The 18,444-nt window shown below is 46.9% G+C and overlaps 1 protein-coding gene across 2 annotated transcripts in view; it reads left to right on the top strand.

Moving 5' to 3' along the window:
* The window catches only part of SBF2 (SET binding factor 2), an 805,041-nt gene that overhangs the window by 555,626 nt on the left and 230,971 nt on the right, over window positions 1–18,444 (top strand). The gene's annotated exons all lie outside the window — the stretch shown is intronic.

Genomic DNA, 18,444 nt, shown 5'->3' on the forward strand with positions numbered 1-18,444 from the left:
CTTCTTCGACCCAGGTTTACTATAGGGTTTGGCGCTGTTTCTTTCAGTGTAAACTGAGGAAATCTGATCCTAGTGTGTTTAGGGTCTCCCGAGTACTTTCTTTTTTCCAGTCAGGGTTAGAGTGGGGTCTTCGTCTGGCCTCCTTAAGAGTGCAGGCTTCTGCGCTTGGGGTGTGGTTTCAGCGTAGGGTCGCTCCGCTATCTGATGTTAGGACCTTTTTTCAGGGGGAAAGGTTTTGAGGGTGCAGCCTCCATTTGTTCCTCCGGTAGTACCATGGGACTTGTCATTAGTTCTTAAAGCTTTACAGGCTTCCCCCTTTGAACCGTTGGAGTCGGTAGATCTCAAATGGTTGACGGCAAAAACAATTTTTCTTTTGGCCATCGCTTCTGCTTGTAGGGTGTCTGATCTGGCAGCCTTGTCAGTCCGCTCTCCTTTTCTAGTTTTCCATCAGGATAGAGCGGTGCTGCGGACCAGGGCAGGGTATCTTCCTAAGGTGGTATCACGGTTTCATATAAATGAAGAGATTGTGGTCCCAGCTTTTCAGGTTTCAGGGCTGTCCTTAGGTGAGGCTTCCCTGGATGTTGTGCGTGCTCTACGTATTTACGTGGATCGCACCAGCAAGTTGAGAAAGTCTGATTCTCTTTTTGTTCTGTATGGCTGCCATAAGCGGGGTTGGCCAGCCAATAAACAGACTTTAGCAAGATGGCTTCGTATGACCATATCACAGGCATACACTCAGGTGGGTCGTAGGGTGCCAGATTCGATCAGGGCACACACTACGCGGTCTGTGGGTCCTTCATGGGCAGCTCATTGGGGCGCCTCTGCAGAACAATTGTGTAAGGCAGCCACATGGTCGTCTGTCCACACCTTTGTAAAACACTATGCATTTGACACCTTTGCCTCTCAGGATGCCTCCTTCTGAGACACAGGAGCGTTCTCGCCCTTAGGGGTACTGCTTGTGATGCAATGTGATGGCTGTAGACCCCATGGACCCCGTAGAAGAAAATAAGAGTTATGGTATAACATACCTTCGTTAACTATTTTTCTTCGAGGTCCATGGGGTCCACAGGACACCCACCCTAACGCACCTGGTGTTATTGGGTATCCGTTGTATCTCTGAGTGTTTCCCTCGTTGTGAGAGAATGGTCTGGAGAACATATGTCCTTCCTTCTTACCTGTTTTGCCTTCTCTTGGTGGGCTTTGTGAAAAACTGACGCCCTGTGACCAGGGGCGGGGTATATGGGGGAGGACCTGGTGCATCCTGGGAGCCGAGAGCTTGGATTAACTGTTTGGTGCCTGGATAAATCCATATACCCCAATGTGATGGCTGTGGACCCCATGGACCTCGAAGAAAAAGAGTTAACGAAGGTATGTTATACCATAACTCTTATTTTTTGTGGAACAGAGTATCGTAGGAATACTACGGACAGTCTGCTCCCTGAAAGAGCAGACTCATTTCCCATACCACTCTTGGCGTGGCCCACAAGGCACACCGACTAATTTTTTTTCTATTTGTTCCATTTTGTTATATTTTTTATTTTTACATTTTGCTTGGAGCATTATGTCTCCTGTTTTTCAATAAATCTTTTATTTTTGTATTTGACATAGTATTGAGGCATTTTCTTTATTCCACTCCTGCATACAAAACTTTCTACTACACAATAACACCACAATAGTGAGATTGTTTACCCGAATAGGACACATATAGGTGAGCGCTCTGTGCACATACTTTATATTTAATGGTTAAGAATGCCACCTTACCCAACCATACTGCAACCTCCTTGACGGAGACTACAGATAGACATATAGAAGCTTGTCACAAATCCATATACTCTTATAGGAGCTATTACTCGTCCTGCTAGGGCTACGGCCTGGGTGGCAAAAGCCATTGAGAGTTGGGCAGAGGCCCTAGATTAGACATTTCCCCTTGATGCTTCAAGGGAACAACTATCCTACATATCTCACATTAGAGATGCAGCCTATGGATATGGCTCTCCTAGCCTCCAGGATATTTGTTACTTCGGTAGTGGCCCGCCGTACTGTTTGGCTTCATTCCTGAAAAGCAGACTCAGGCTCAAAAAGGGCTCTAGAATCCCTTTCTATTCTGGAGATATCCTATTTGGCCAGAATTAGATAAAATTGTGACTACTTTGGCAGCTTCCAAGATGGCATTCCTGCCCTCTGCATATAATACAGAGCCTCGGACGTCATCCTTACGGTCTTTCGCCCTCAAGGAAAAGCTAAGGGTCAGTTCTTTCCATGGCAGCAGGCATTAGCCAAGGCCTCCAAGCCTAGGGCCAAACTACTAGACATGCAGCTGCCAAGTCTGAGGACAAGCCTACAGTGGGAGGCCGACTTCTTCAATTCGCCCAGTTTTGGCATTAGACCACATCAGACGCCTGGGTAAGAGAAGTGATCTCCCACGGATATGCCCTATCCTTGCTAAAAAGACCCCCCCCTCCAGCAGACCCAAGCAAGGCCTGCTTGTCCAAAAAGCCATTTAGTCCTTACTGAATTCAGCAGTAATAATTCCGGTCCCCTCCTCACAACGAGGCAAGGTCTATTATTCTACCCTTTTCCTGGTTCAGAAGCCCAACGGGTCTCATTGGCCAATCCTCAACCTTAAATCTCTGAACAAGTCTTATTAGGGTGCCCAGGTTTCGTATGGAAACCTTCCGCTTTATTATCCTTTGCTATGGAGCCTGGGAGTTTTATGGTGTCTCTGGACATTCAGGACGCTTACCTACATGTACCTATAGCACCTTCTCATCAACAATATCTCAGGTTTGCTATCCTGCAGCAGCATTACCAATTTCAGGCTCTACCGTTTTGCCTCTGAATGGACTCTCGGGTGTTTACCAAAATCATGGTAGTTATGGCGGCCTACCTTTGTCATCAAGGGATCAGACTACTCCAGTACTTAGACCTCTTGCTGTTGGCCAGCTCCCCAGAGATTCTTCACCGCCATCTGCAGGTAACAGTTGCCTTCCTACAAACGCACGGTTGGCTGATCAACTGGAAAAAGTCTTCCCTGACACCTTCTCAAAGAATGGTACATTTAGGAGCACTCTTGGACTCTCTGGTTCAGAGAATCTTCCTAACAGACAAGATCTCATTAATACAACATCGAGTGCGCAGACAGCTCCGCAGTTGTGGAGTGTCAATTCACGCTGCAATGCAGACATTGGTATCCATGGTGTCCGCCTTCAACGTGGTGGAGTTCGCTCAGTTTCACTCCAGGCCTCTACAACACCTGATCCTCTCCAGGTGGAACGGCTACCCCATCTTCTTCGATCCCAGACGATGGGCCTCCCCCCGGATGTTCGCCTGTCCCTAGCCTGGTGGCTGCAGACATTCCATTTAGACAAGGGATGCCCATTTTGGATCCCGGACTGAGCTCTCCTCACCACAGATGCAAGCCTCCGAGGGTGGGGCGCAGTGACCGGCCAGCACTTCTTCCAGGGCAGCTGGACCCCAGTCGAGGCAGAGTTACTAATCAATGTCTTGGAACTTCAAGCCATTTTCAGAGCTCTCACTCCCGCTCAGGATATTCTTCAGGGCAGGCCAATACAAGTACAGTCCGACAACGCCACAGCAGTGGTGTACCTCAATCACCAAGGAGGCACTCAAAGTCGGGCAGCAATGGCAGAAATGTCCCACATTCTCACATGGACCCGAACGCCATCTCCCAGCCATCTCTGCGGTATTCATTTTGGGAGTTCTCAATTGGGAAGCAGATTTCCTCAGCTGTCACGACGTGTATGCAGGAGAGTGGTCTCTAAATCCAGAAGTCTTTCAGCTCCTGGTTGACAAATGAGGTCTGCTGGATGTGAAGCTCATGGCCTCAAGACACAACAACAAACTTCCAGTATATGGAACCAGGACAAGGGACCCCGACGGAGCCTTAGTGGACACATAGTCAAATGGACCTTCCATATGGCATATCTCTTTCCCCCAATATCCCTGTTTCCTTGAGTTCTTCTAAAGTTCAAGCATAAAGGGGGCACAGCCCTGTTGATACCTCCGGCTTGGCCCAGATGCCCTTGGTACTCCGATCTTCACAGTCTCTCCATAGACGTCCCTCTTCAACTTCCTCTACGAGTAGACCTGTTGTCTCAAGGTCCATGTCTACATCCGGACCTAGCCCTTCTCTCTTTAACGGCTTGGTTCTTGAGACATCCCTTTTAATGGCTAAAGGATTTTCCTGCTCTGTGGTCCAGACCATGCTCAGTGCCCGTAAACCAGCCTCAGCCAGGTTCTATCACAGAATATGGCATACATATTTCCAATGGTGTGCTCCGAGAAACTATGACCCTCACGTTTTCAAGTGTTTAGAATTCTTGCCTTTCTTCAGGCTGGATTGGATCTAGGCCTCTGCCTGGTATCTCTGAAAGTGCAGGTCTCTGCTTTGTCCATCTGGTTCCAGCGCAGAATTGCTCCTATACCAGATGTTCACACCTTCCTGCACGGTGTTCTACATAAACAGTCACCCTTTGTCCCTCCTTTGGCTCCATGGGATTGGTCAGTGGTGCTCCAAGCACTTCATGAACCTCCATTCGAACCCCTAGAATCAGTGGATGCCAAGTGGCTCCCTGCGAAGACTGCTTCTTCTGGCTATCGCATGTGCCTGTAGGGTTTTGGATTTAGGGGCGCTTTCATGTCGTTCCCCATTTTTAATCTTTCATCGGGACAGGGCTGTTCTTAGAACATGCCCAGGCTTCCTTCCCAAGATGGTTCCTCGTTTCCACCTAAATGAGGAAATTGTGGTTCCAGCCATTCAATCACCAGACCTCTCAGCAGGTGAGGCCTCTTGTGGTGCGTGCTCTGAAAATCTACGTGGACCGTACTACTTCCATCAGGAAATCGGACTCCCTCTTCATTCTATATGGATACCACAAGAAGGGATGGTCAGCTAACAGACAGACACTGGCCAGATGGATTTGCATGACTATCTCACAGGCTTACACGCAGTATGACATTCCTGTGCCGGCTATAGTATCTGCTCATTCTACTCACTCTGTGGGTGCCTTGTGGGCAGGCCGGCGTGGCACCTCAACTGAACAGCTATGCAGGGCGGCCACCTGGTCTTCTATCCACACCTTTCTTCGGTTTTATGCCTTTGATACATTTGCCTCTCAGGATGCTTCTTAAGGGCGTAGGGTTCTCATATCCGCCCAGGAGCATTCCCGCCCTTGAACAACTGCTTTGGGACATACCCATTGTCTCCCTGTGGAGCCCTATGGTCCCTGAAGAAGAAAAGGAGAGTTATGGTAAAACTTACATTTGTTAAATCTCTTTCTTCGAAGTCCATAGGGTCCACAGGGCACCCACCGTGATGCACCTGGCTTCTATGGTTTTCTTGTCTTGGTCACTTGTTCCCTTCTTTGTGTGAGAGTGGGCTTGTTAACAAAACTGAGTTGCCCTCAGTCTGTGGGTGGGGTATAGTGGGAAGGACCGGAGCATCCTGGAATTGAAAAGCTTTGCTGTTGGTGTCTGGTTCTCCAGGTCCCACCTACACCCCAATGTCTCCCTGTGGACCCTATGGACTTCGAAGAAAGAGAGTTAACAAAGGTAAGTTTTACCATAACTCCTCTTTTTTTTAATTGACTTTTTATAAAATAATAAACAGCAGTGCATGAAAACAGACCTTATACAAAAACATTATACATTACACATATAAGGAAAAAAAAGGAAGGTCAAAATATTTGACACGTTATCACTTAGTGTGAGACATAGCAGACTTTACCTTACTCCAAAATAACTGAATCACATAACAGTCTCACAACAAGTGCCAGAACGTCCCTTGAACATTACCACAGTTGCTGCAATGTTATTGAATTAAATGTTATTATTCTATGTTCAACCTATACACGTGGTGTCTGAACTTGTCTGGTGTAACCTATCATATAATATTGTTGTAGTTACACTGTTGACTATCTGGCACTGCAGAATTTATGGTACCATACAAACAATGATTAAGATGGGGATTTCATATGGGGTTATGGCCATAACTGGGACATTGGACACTGGTAACCATTCTTGCCAACATTCAGCTCCCTCCTTCCAGGAGAGGGCAGCCAGGCTTCTAAGGTGAGGGGCTTGACGCGGCAATAGGGGGGCATGTCGGGGAGATGATGTAATATTGGGGGCCAAGATTAACGGCATAGTGAAGCAGGGGGCGTCATCCCCCCCGCGGGTGTCTGTGGATGCGAGGGGGTTCTGGGGGTGGTGGCTGGCCGGGAGATTTGCCTACTTTTCCAGGCAGGCGGGGGCGCCATTCTTGGGAGCCTCACGGTCGTCCCAGGAGAGTATGTATGCTGTTAAGGGACAACTGCCTGTGTTGGTGCATACAGTGTAATGTAAATGACTGGACCTTGTAACCCTATTAAGTGCAGAAGACAGACAGTAATAGTAATGAAGATGTACAGACTATTCTGCAGTGTTATTAATTATTGTTTTTCTTTGTGAGCGCATTACTACTTCTACATATATATAATACTGCATGCAATGACTTCATGTACCCTTTATCTTTCCGCTACACTGCGTCCTCATACTGACAATATACCAACAGGGACAGAAGTGTACAAGCATACCAAGCACTGTCTCTAAGGGACATACATACGTATCCATTTGGATTTATAAAATCTCCAGAAAGGATGTTTATTCATTATTTGCTAGGAGAGAAGAGGCTCTTACTGTGTACTAAGTTCCTGTGGCTATTACTGACATGTCTGTACATAACAGGACCACTGATGGCTTCATTTTCTTCATTTATTTATTGTGAACATCCCACTTCAATGGCAGGAAATGTAAATCCTGGCGCGGAGGACTCGCACAGTCATCAGCTTGTACAATGCCGTCATGCTTATTTTCTGTTGTGTGGCTTATTCTGTTACCAGGATTTAGATATGTTATTTGGGAAATGACAACGTGATTCACACAACAAGCCTTTTATTCATCGTGTCGGTCACGTACTGAAACGTTTAGGTCAGGACTTTATCTTCCTGTTGTTCATAGTCAAAGAATTTTCCTAAACAAAAAAAACTGTTTTCTGAAGATCTACTTCCCTAACTAAGCTTCACTAATGTCCTTTATTTAGCTGAGTGTGCAATGTATTTATCTACAGGACATAGCAGGAATACAGATAAACCATTTGCTTTTATCTGATAACTACAGTAGCTGATGTGCCCGGGTAAACCTTAGATATTTTATTGTTTCTATTTCCATCTCACCACTCCAGTAACACATTAATCCTTCACAACTATAGGAATGCATCACTGCTATGGTAACACATGTCCCTCCCTCTCTCTTGTCATAACACATTAACTTCTCCCCATAGCAACACATTTGACATTCTCCTGCCTCACCTGTGTAATAACACATGCCCTTGCCTCACCTGTGAAGTAACACATTTCCTTCCCTCACCTCTATAGTAACACATTCCCCTACCTCATCTGTGTAGTAATACATTCCCCTCCCTAACCTCTATAGTAACACATTCCCCTTCCATACCTGTGTAGTATCAAATTCCTATCTAATCCTTCATCTCAATAGTAATGCTTCCTCCCTCACTGCTAGACATTACCTTCCTCACCTGTGTATGAACATATTCCATTCCCTCACCTCTGTAGTTACACATTCCTCTGCATCTCCTGTGTGGAAATATAATCCCTCTCTCACACCTGTAGTAACACATTACCCTCACACCAGTAGTAACCCCTGAAGTAACACATTACCTCTGCTCAGCCCGTAGTAACACATTTGACATTCCCCTCCCTCACCTGTGTAGTAACACATTCCCCTCCCTCACCTCTGTAGTAACACATTCCCCTCCCTCACCTGTGTAGTAACACATGCCCCTCCCATACCTGTGTAGTTACAAATACCCCTCTCGCTGCTGTTGTAATGCTGGTTACATTATTGTGTATTTTGCACTGGTTATACCCCTTTTCCGTAATGCTGGGTACACACTGGCCGTCATATCGCGTGTGTGTGTCTCACCAGTGTGTACAGATGATATGTCTGTGAATGACGTTGTTCACAGACTTATCACGACGGCTGTTCAGCACATTTATTCATATTCATTTATGTGAGGACAGGAGCGGCAAATGTTGTGTATTTTGTCGTCTCTCAATATGTTTTCATTCAGGGAGCAAGGTGAAGGCCTATTGTGATGCACTGCTGAGAGACCGCACTGCTGAGAGACCGCATTCATGGCATAAAAACACAGTGTTAGATATTATTAAGTAACCGTGTTATCTATGTACCCTGCAATGGAGTGCTTTCGTTTTATACTTGCAAACATAGCAGAAATACGTGCGGGCATAACCGCAAAGGTGCTGTATGCTATATATGAACTTGACATAAAAATGTAGCAGCGTGAAAAAACAGAATTATGAAATCTGTGGAGTAAAATAATTTGTCTGTATTTGAGAAAAGAAAGAAACATGATGGAGCCGCCTACAAAGAGACCCAGTAATGAGTATACTACAAGGAGACCCAGTGATGAGTATACTACAAGGAGACCCAGTGATGAGTATACTACAAGGAGACCCAGTGATGAGTATACTACAAGGAGACCCAGTAATGAGTATACTACAAGGAGACCCAGTGATGAGTATACTACAAAGAGACCCAGTGGAGACCCAGTGATGAGTATACTACAAGGAGACCCAGTGATGAGTATACTACAAGGAGACCCAGTGATGAGTATACTACAAGGAGACCCAGTGATGAGTATACTACATGGAGACCCAGTAATGAGTATACTACAAGGAGACCCAGTGATGAGTATACTACAAGGAGACCCAGTGATGAGTATACTACAAGGAGACCCAGTGATGAGTATACTACAAGGAGACCCAGTGATGAGTATACCACAAAGGAGACCCAGTGATGAGTATACCACAAGGAGACCCAGTGATGAGTATACCACAAGGAGACCCAGTGATGAGTATACTACAAGGAGACCCAGTAATGAGTATACTGTACCATATTGAGCCCATTTAGACAAATAGAGATTCAGGATCAGGTTGGGCAGAGTGAAGATTAGGAGCAGTCATGGAGAAGGTGCTTGTTGCATGCTCGCCCTCTCACGCTCAGGTAATAGATTTGTCATGTGTGCCTTACAGTATACTGAGCCATCAATCAATGTGGGGTTACCAATCTTCTCTCTCAGGGGCTAGGAAAACGTAAGTGGGGAAAGAGGACGGTTCTGTCTGGTCCCTTTGCTACTTGGGAAGTTGTAGAATAGGCAGCTGCAGTAGAAGAGGGCCACATACAATATTTGGAGGAATACATCATGTAGCACCACAGAAGCCTATTGAAGGCATGAGAGATGGGGACATAACCCGCGCTTGATGCTCCAGAATGACCACCCTTTGGATATTGTCCGTAGCCTAGTGCAAACCCTACTTAGGGCTGTATTCAATTAGAAGCGATAAGCCGAGGTCCGCTAAAAAGTATCGCCAATTGCGACTTTTCGCCAGTCGTAAACTTATCTCCATATTTAATTCCATCCACTTTTCTCGTACGCGGAAACGCAATGCAATGTAATAGACGAAAAACATTTGGCTCTGAATAGCAGGAGAACAGAAGTGCAATTTTTTAATTTTGGGGTACAAAGGTGGGGAAACCACTCAGAACCCTTGGAACAGGCCCCCAAAGGATAACTGCGTCAAAAAATCCCTAAAAAAAAGTGAGGAACACCCCTAAAATGTAAATTGAATTGGGGGGCGAAAAAGTACAAAGTGGGGGTACAAAACATAAAAAGTAGCGAAATAGACTTTTTGGGGGTCTGCAAGTAGGGGTGAGGTGTTTTTATTGCAGGTGTTTGCTTCAGGTGCGTTTTTTACGTTTTTTTAAAACTTCACTTTAGCGACTTTAAAATATGCTTGCACCCATTTTCATGTACCCCAAATTTGCCAGTACAGGTACTACTTATTTCTTCAAAAAAAAAAAACTGCTTCATGCTATTCTTCACCACTTGTGCAAAGACGATAATTAGAGGCAATTGCACCAACTTAAGTACCCCAAATAGCTTTATCAGGGCTAATTGGGCACATCTAGATTGATCCTCAATGTTTCTTCATCTTTTTGGGGGGGTTCAGGCTGATTTCCCCGATTCTGACAACACTTTCCGCCTGTTCTAACCTCACGTGTCGACGTTTTCGCATCTTTTGGAATTGAATAGGGCGAATAGCGGGTACGCGCACGATAAGTTTCCTCAGCTAAAAGACACGATGTAGGAGAAAAGTCCAGCAGGCGAAACTTTATCGCGTACGCAAAACTAATTGAATACGGCCCATAGTCAGTGTGAACTAGCTGAGGTGGTAGGTGATTTAATCTGCGGCTATCCGTTTTTCCTAAATCTAAATGTCCGTGCTGGTTGGCAGCAGTTCTGTCCATGGTTTGGGTCTTTGCCCTTTGCTAGATCTATAGAGTGAAGCATCGCCAGATTCACAGTGGGGCTAAATCACAGCAGATTATGATAAGCTGCTTAGCTGACCACACAGTCCGCCATATATCATAAGTATTAATATTGTATCTCTAGTTTTCTCATAGAATTATGCAATTGTTCTATTTTTATGTATTTAGGGAGACGGTGGAGCTGATAGTGTAGGTCATGGGTGTACACACCCACATGGAACTGGCCACACCCACATGACACTAGTCACATCCACATGGAACTGGCCACACCCACATGGAACTGTACACACCGACATCATATGACACTAGTCACACCCACATGGAACTGGCCACACCCACACAACACTGGTCACAGCTCCTCCCCTTCTCAGTATAGGCCATTGAACATTCTTGCCCCAGACCCATGGGACCCTTCTTCCTGCCCTGGAGTGGTGTATGTTGAGGGGGTAGTAGGGTCCTCTCAAACTATAAATATGGGCGTAGCAGGCGGCAAAGACATGCGATATTGGTCACTTTATCACCTTTAGTTTATATAAGACTATAACAATATCATAACTATATGGGGTATACTTACTAAAGTAACAGTTTTTAGAAGTAGAGGTATTGCCCATAGCAACCAATCAGATTATACTTATCATTTATCTAGCACCTTCTAGAAGATGGTAGAATCTGTTTGGTTGCTATGGGCAACATCTCCACTAATAGAAACTCTCACTTTAGTAAATATACCCCTATGACTATCATTCCTACCACACGCTGAGAAGGGCCATTGTACAAACACTGAGATGGTCTTTTATTTGCCCGAGATTCTGTAGAGTCCCCTTATCAGTGATGGCTAATCAAACAGAAGAGAAATAAGTGTTATCTCCAGCAGTAGCCCCATGTCAATCAAGCCATATTTGGAACGGGGTGGGTACATGATGCCGGAGCTTGTGATCCCGACCCTGCCATCTTGACGGGGTTAGGATACCGACACCTGTAGGTAAGTATCTTGACCCTAATCCTAACTCTCCCCCCCAGTGCCTAACCCTCCTCCTAACCCCTGTCTCCTAACCCTCCCCCTCCTAGTGCCTAACCCCTATCTACTAACCCTCCCCCCCAGTGCCTAACCCTCCTCCTAACCCCTATCTCCTAACCCTCCCCCCAGTGCCTAACCCTCCTCCTAACCCCTGTCTCCTAACCCTCCCCCCCAGTGCCTAACCCTCCTCCTAACCCCTATCTCCTAACCCTCCCCCCAGTACCTAACCCTCCTCCTAACCCCTGTCTCCTAACTCTCCCCCCCAGTGCCTAACCCTCCTCCTAACCCCTGTCTCCTAACCCTCCCCCTCCTAGTGCCTAACCCCTATCTACTAACCCTCCCCCCCAGTGCCTAACCCTCCTCCTAACCCCTATCTCCTAACCCTCCCCCCAGTGCCTAACCCTCCTCCTAACCCCTGTCTCCTAACCCTCCCCCCTAGTGCCTAACCCCTATCTACTAACCCTCCCCCCAGTGCCTAACCCCTATCTCCTAACCCTCCCCCCCAGTGCCTAACCCCTATCTCCTAACCCTCCCCCCCCAGTGCCTAACCCCTATCTTCTAACTCTCCCCCCCTAGTGCCTAATCCTCCTCCTAACCCCTGTCTCCTAACCCTCCTCCCCTAGTGCCTAACCCCTATCTACTAACCCTCCCCTTCAGTGCCTATCCCTTATCTCCTAACCCTCCCCCCAGTGCCTAACCCCCATCTCCTAACCCTTTCCCCCCAGTGCCTAACCCCCATCTCCTAACCCTTCCCCCCAGTGCCTAACCCCTATCTCCTAACCCTCCCCCCCCAGTGCCTAACCCCTATCTCCTAACCCCCCCCCCAGTGCCTAACCCCTAGCTCCTAACCCTCCCCCCAGTGCCTAACCCCTATCTCCTAACCCTCCTCCTAGTGCCTAACCCCTATCTCCTAACCCTCCTCCTAGTGCCTAACCCCTATCTCCTAACCCTCTCCCCAGTGCCTATCTCCTAACCCTCCCCCCCTAGTGCCTATCCCCTATCTTCTAACCCTCCCCCCCTAGTGCCTATCCCCTATCTCCTAACCCTCCTCCTAGTGCCTAACCCCTATCTCCTAACCCTCCTCCTAGTGCCTAACCCCTATCTCCTAACCCTCTCCCCAGTGCCTATCTCCTAACCCTCCCCCCCTAGTGCCTATCCCCTATCTTTTAACCCTCCCCCCCTAGTGCCTATCCCCTATCTCCTAACCCTCCTCCTAGTGCCTAACCCCTATCTCCTAACCCTCCTACTAGTGCCTAACCCCTATCTCCTAACCCTCTCCCTAACCCCACTACTTACCATCAGGATGCCGGGATTCTGACTGGTGTCGGGATTCCAGCACCGGTATCCCGACAGCCGGGATTTAAACTACATCCCTTTGGAACGGATCTGCTGGAAAGTCATGGATGGATCGGGTTGGGTATGAGATCCTGGCGGTCGGGATGCTTCTGGTCAGAATACCGACAGAATCCCGACACCCATAAGGAACAAGGTAAGTCTAACCCTTACCCCTAACCCTCTCTCCCCAATGCCTAACCCTAACCGCCCCCCTAGTGCCTAACCCTAACCTCCCCGCACCCTAAACCTAACCTCCCGCACCCTAAACCTAACCTTCCCCCTAATGCCTAACCCTGCACCCTAACCCCCAATACTTACCTTCGGGATGCCGACAGTCAGGGTTATGGTGCCGGGATCCCGACGACAGGATTTCAGGCCGTCGGCATCCTGCATGCCGGGATGCTGACTACATCCCGGATGAATCATATGAATGAGAGGTCTTATGGGAGACAGACAGTGACCATATTGAAGTCCCCTGGGAGTAGCTCAGGAACGTTGCAAACCCTCTGGACTACTTGACATTAGTTTTTTTAAAAACATATAAACACACACAAAAAAAACCCAGTTGTTTGGTGCATAAGCAGAGACCAGAGTAAGCTTTTTCTCATCTACAGTCATGGCCAAAAGTTTTGAGAATGACACAAGTATTGTTTTTCACAGTCTGCTGCTTCAGTGTTTATGATGGCAATTTGCATATAGTCCAGAATGTCATGAAGAGTGATCAGATGAATTGCAAAGTCCCTCTTTGACCTGACAATGAACTTAGGGCCTGATTCAGACCCGCTCGCGAGTGCTATGCGCTCGCAAGCGGGTCGATGGTGGCCCAGTGTGCATGCGTACGACGGAGCCGGCTCCGTCGTGCGCATGCACGAGACCCAGATAGCGACGGGCAAACCGTCGCTCCGTGTCTCGTACCAAAGGGGGCGTGCTGTCGATGTTGAGTGACAGCACGCCCCCTTTGGTGGGCGGGCCGGGGGGTGGCTGCCCAAACGGAGGCGTTCCCATGTGAACGCCTCCGTTTGGGGGCGGCCACACTGACATCACGAGTGATGTCAGTGGGAGAGATTTCGGCTCTGTGAGAGCCAAAATCTCTCTGGGGCTTGCGGCCTACCATAAGGGTCTCATCGCAAGCCCAATGGTCGCGATGGTCTTGACCATCGCGACCATCTTCCTGGCCGCTCGCTATAGCTGTGGGTGGTCACCCACAGCTATGCGAGCGGCCAGGAGGCCGCTCTAAAAAACAAGAAGGCCGGCCCTGATTCAGAGTGAGCGCTCTGTCAGAGCGTCCAGCTCTGAATCAGGGCCTTAATCCCAAAAACAACATTTGCACTGCATTTCAACCCTGCCACTAAAGGACCAGCTGACATCATGTCAGTGATTCTCTCAGGTGAGAGTGTTGACGAGGACAAGGCTGGAGATCACTCTGTCATGCTGATTGAGTTAGAACAACAGACTGGAAGCTTTAAATCATTGTTCTTCCTTTGTTAACCATGGTTACCTGCAAGGAAACATGTGCAGTCCTCATTGCTTTACACAAAAATGGCTTCACAGGCAAGGATATTGCTGCTAGTAAGATTGCACCTAAATCAACCATTTATCGGATCATCAAGAACTTCAAGGAGAGAGGTTCAATAGTTATGATGAAGGCTTCAGGGCGCCCAAGAACTTCCAGCAAGCGCCTGGACCGTCTCCTAAAGTTGATTCAGCTGCGGGATCGGGGCATCACCAGTGCAGAGCTTGCTCAGGAATGGCAACAGGCATCTTCACGCACAGTGAGGTGAAGACTTTTGGAGGATGGCCTGGTGTCAAGTAGGGCAGCAAAGAAAGCCACTTCTCTCCAGGAAAAACAACAGGGACAGACTGATATTCTGCAAAAGGTACAGGGACTGGACTGCTGAGGACTGGGGTAAAGTTATTTTCTCTGATGAATCCCCTTTTAGATTGTTTAGGGCATCTGGAAAAACGCTTGTCCGGAGAAGGAACGGTGAGCCTAACCATCAGTCCTGTGTCATGCCAACAGTAAAGCATCCTGAGACCATTCATGTATGGGGTTGCTTCTCAGCCAAAGGAGTGGGCTCACTCACAATTTGGCCTAAGAACACAGCCATGAATAAAGAATGGTACCAAACATCCTCAAAGAGCAACTTCTCCCAACATCCAAGAACAGTTTGGTGAGGAACAATGCCTTTTCCAGCATGATGGAGCATCTTGCCATAAGGCAAAAGTGATAACTAAGTGGCTCGGGGAACAAAATTTTGGGTCCATGGCCAGGAAACTCCCCAGACCTTAATCCCATTGAGAACTTGAGGTCAATCCTCAAGAGGCGGGTGGGCAAACAAAAACCCACAGATTCTGTCAAACTCCAAGCACTGATTAGGCAAGAATGGGCGGCCATCAGTCAGTATGTGGCCCAGAAGGTGAGTGACAGCATGCCAGGGCCAATTGCAGAGGTCTTGAAAAAGAAGGGTCAACACTGCAAATATTCACTCTCTGCATAAACTTAATGTCATTGTCAATAAAAGCCTCTGACACTTATGTAATGCTGTAATGTTACCTCAGTATACCATAGTAACCTCTGACACTTATGTAATGCTGTAATGTTACCTCAGTATACCATAGTAACATCTGACACCTATGTAATGCTGTAATGTTACCTCAGTATACCATAGTAACATCTGACACTTATGTAATGCTGTAATGTTACCTCAGTATACCATAGTAACATCTGACACTGATGTAATGCTGTAATGTTACCTCAGTATACCATAGTAACATCTGACACTTATGTAATGCTGTAATGTTACCTCAGTATACCATAGTAACATCTGACACTTATGTAATGCTGTAATGTTACCTCAGTATACCATAGTAACATCTGACACTTACGTAATGCTGTAATGTTACTTCAGTATACCATAGTAACATCTGACACTTACGTAATGCTGTAATGTTACTTCAGTATAACATAGTAACATCTGACAATAAGGTCTAATAACACTGAAGCCGCAAACTTTGTGATAACCAATACTTGTGTTATTATCAGAACTTTTGCCCATAGCTGTAGCTTCACCAGTCAGAAGGAACCTGCCGGAGGTATCAATCTGTGTATTGGTCTTCAAAAGTAAAGGAATAGTGGACCTGATTCATTACCGATCGCAACTGCCATTACGCACATAATCAGCCGATTGTTGCGTACTGCACGAACAGTCACTGCTGACCACGCAGACCCATCGTAGAGTGACCGGAAGTGGCGTTTGTGGGAGGTGACGGTGGGTGGTCGGTGAAACGCAGGTGTGTCAGTGCGTTTTAACGATGGTGCATGGGCGTGCATAAATTATCCACTGCGATGCCATACGCAGCCTGAGTACTCAGTGTGTGCTGAGGTTAGTGATCCCTGAGTAAGGTCAGAGCATGTGTTAGAGTGTGTGAGGCTGGGATGGTACTCACTGTTAGTGTGTGTGAGGCTGCGATGGTACTCCATGTTAATGTGTGTGAGGCTGTGATGGTACTCCATGTTAGTGTGCGTGAGGCTGCGTTGGTACTCCATGTTAGTGTGTGTGAGGCTGTGATGGTACTCCTTGTTAGTGTGTGTGAGGCTGCGATGGTACTCCATGTTAGTGTGTGTGAGGCTGCGATGGTACTCCATGTTAGTGTGTGTGAGGCTGCGATGGTACTCCATGTTAGTGTGTGTGAGGCTGCGATGGTACTCCATGTTAGTGTGTGTGAGGCTGAGATGGTACTCCATGTTAGTGTGTGTGAGGCTGCGATGGTACTCCTTGTTAGTGTGTGTGAGGCTGTGATGGTACTCCATGTTAGCGTGTGTGAGGCTGTGATGGTACTCCATGTTAGTGTGTGTGAGGCTGCGATGGTACTCCTTGTTAGTGTGTGTGAGGCTGTGATGGTACTCCATGTTAGTGTGTGTGAGGCTGTGATGGTACTCCATGTTAGTGTGTGTGAGGCTGCGATGGTACTCCATGTTAGTGTGTGTGAGGCTGCGTTGGTACTCCATGTTAGCGTGTGTGAGGCTGCGATGGTACTCCATGTTAGCGTGTGTGAGGCTGGGATGGTACTCCATGTTAGCGTGTGTGAGGCTGCGATGGTACTCCATGTTAGTGTGTGTGAGGCTGCGATGGTACTCCATGTTAGTGTGTGTGAGGCTGTGATGGTACTCCATTTTAGTGTATGTGAGGCTGCGATGGTACTCCATGTTAGCGTGTGTGAGGCTGCGATGGTACTCCATGTTAGTGTGTGAGGCTGCGATGGTACTCCTTGTTAGTGTGTGTGAGGCTGCGATGGTACTCACTGTTACCGATGGTTTTGCAGTCTTGCTAAACATTACATATGTGTGTAAGGTAGTGTGGGCGTTCTTATGTTGTGCTGAGGCAGCATAGCGATCACAATGCTTAGCATACTATCGCAGTTAGACTGCGTGCGTAATTGCTATTACAGTTGCGATCCTTAATTAATCAGACCCAGTGTCGGTGAATCGGAGTGGCAGGATCTAACAGGATCATTATCAAAGTAGCCTGGGGGGTATTGGCGTTCCTAAAGGAAGGCTGAGACCTCTGGGAAAAATTAGTTTCTCGCACTTGTACAATATCAATTTTATGTTTAGCAAAATAAAGGAGGGTCATCCGTCATTTCATTGGAGAATTGAGGCCTAATTGTCAGTAATTTTACCGCATTAAGAATGAGGGGGAGAAAGTGCCAAGGCCTGTAGCGCTAGGAGATGTAACATTCCATGGCGTGACAAAGCCGCTGATATTGAAGTATGTGGGCCCTTGGGAATCTTATTATGCCACATGAATTCTGTCCTCAGAGCTGGGATTGGAGCATTAATCAGAGCTTGTAGATAACGCTGGAACCATCAATTAAAAACGTATCCTTTATTAAAGCAATTAAAAATGGAGCATGGTATAAAAGGCATTGAGCAAAAGGAAACAATTATTGGCGGTGAAACACTTTAAATACTCATGGTGGCAGGTCAAAGTTTCAGCTCAAGATTATATCATTTTCTAACTTTTAATACTAAAACATGAAGGTTGCCAGCCAGGATTTCAGGAAACTGCCTCTTGAGACCAGAGATGTAGGGATTAATGTGGGAATTTATTTATAAACAGATGAAAGAGCTTAAACTCTGAAACTGCCAAGTAGGAGACTTTGTGAATGCACGAGAGGAGGAAATACTGAGGCCTTTGATTTGCGGAGCTGGCTGGTAATTATTGCTTTGATAGAAAACGCAAAGCATATTATTGTCGCCCACAGCTCGGAGTACCGCGATAAATGTATCATTCCTTTGTTTCTCAGAGTGACATGGACGGAGCTGCTTACCAAACTATCGGACCCTCTTACTTTCAAAGCCTGAAGTTATTTCTGTATAGGGAAACCAACAATTTCACCCTCAATCACTGGTTTTATAACAACTATAGATCCTCATGCTGTAAATTACAAAAAGCGAAATACATAACTTCATGGTTGCAATCTGCTAGCAGAATATAAGGATCTTCTTTCAATAGACTTGTGGAGTGAACATTAGCTAATTTAGGACATATTCACTCACAAGGCCTAGGGCATAGTTCAATGAGTGGATTGATCAGTATTGGCACAATATGGACCATGGAAACCCTTCAAAACTCATTGTGCCATCCATTTTCATTGTCAGA

This window comes from Taudactylus pleione, unplaced genomic scaffold (genome assembly GCF_031769625.1).
Source record: "Taudactylus pleione unplaced genomic scaffold, aTauple2 ptg000182l, whole genome shotgun sequence".
Classification (NCBI taxonomy): domain Eukaryota; kingdom Metazoa; phylum Chordata; class Amphibia; order Anura; family Myobatrachidae; genus Taudactylus; species Taudactylus pleione.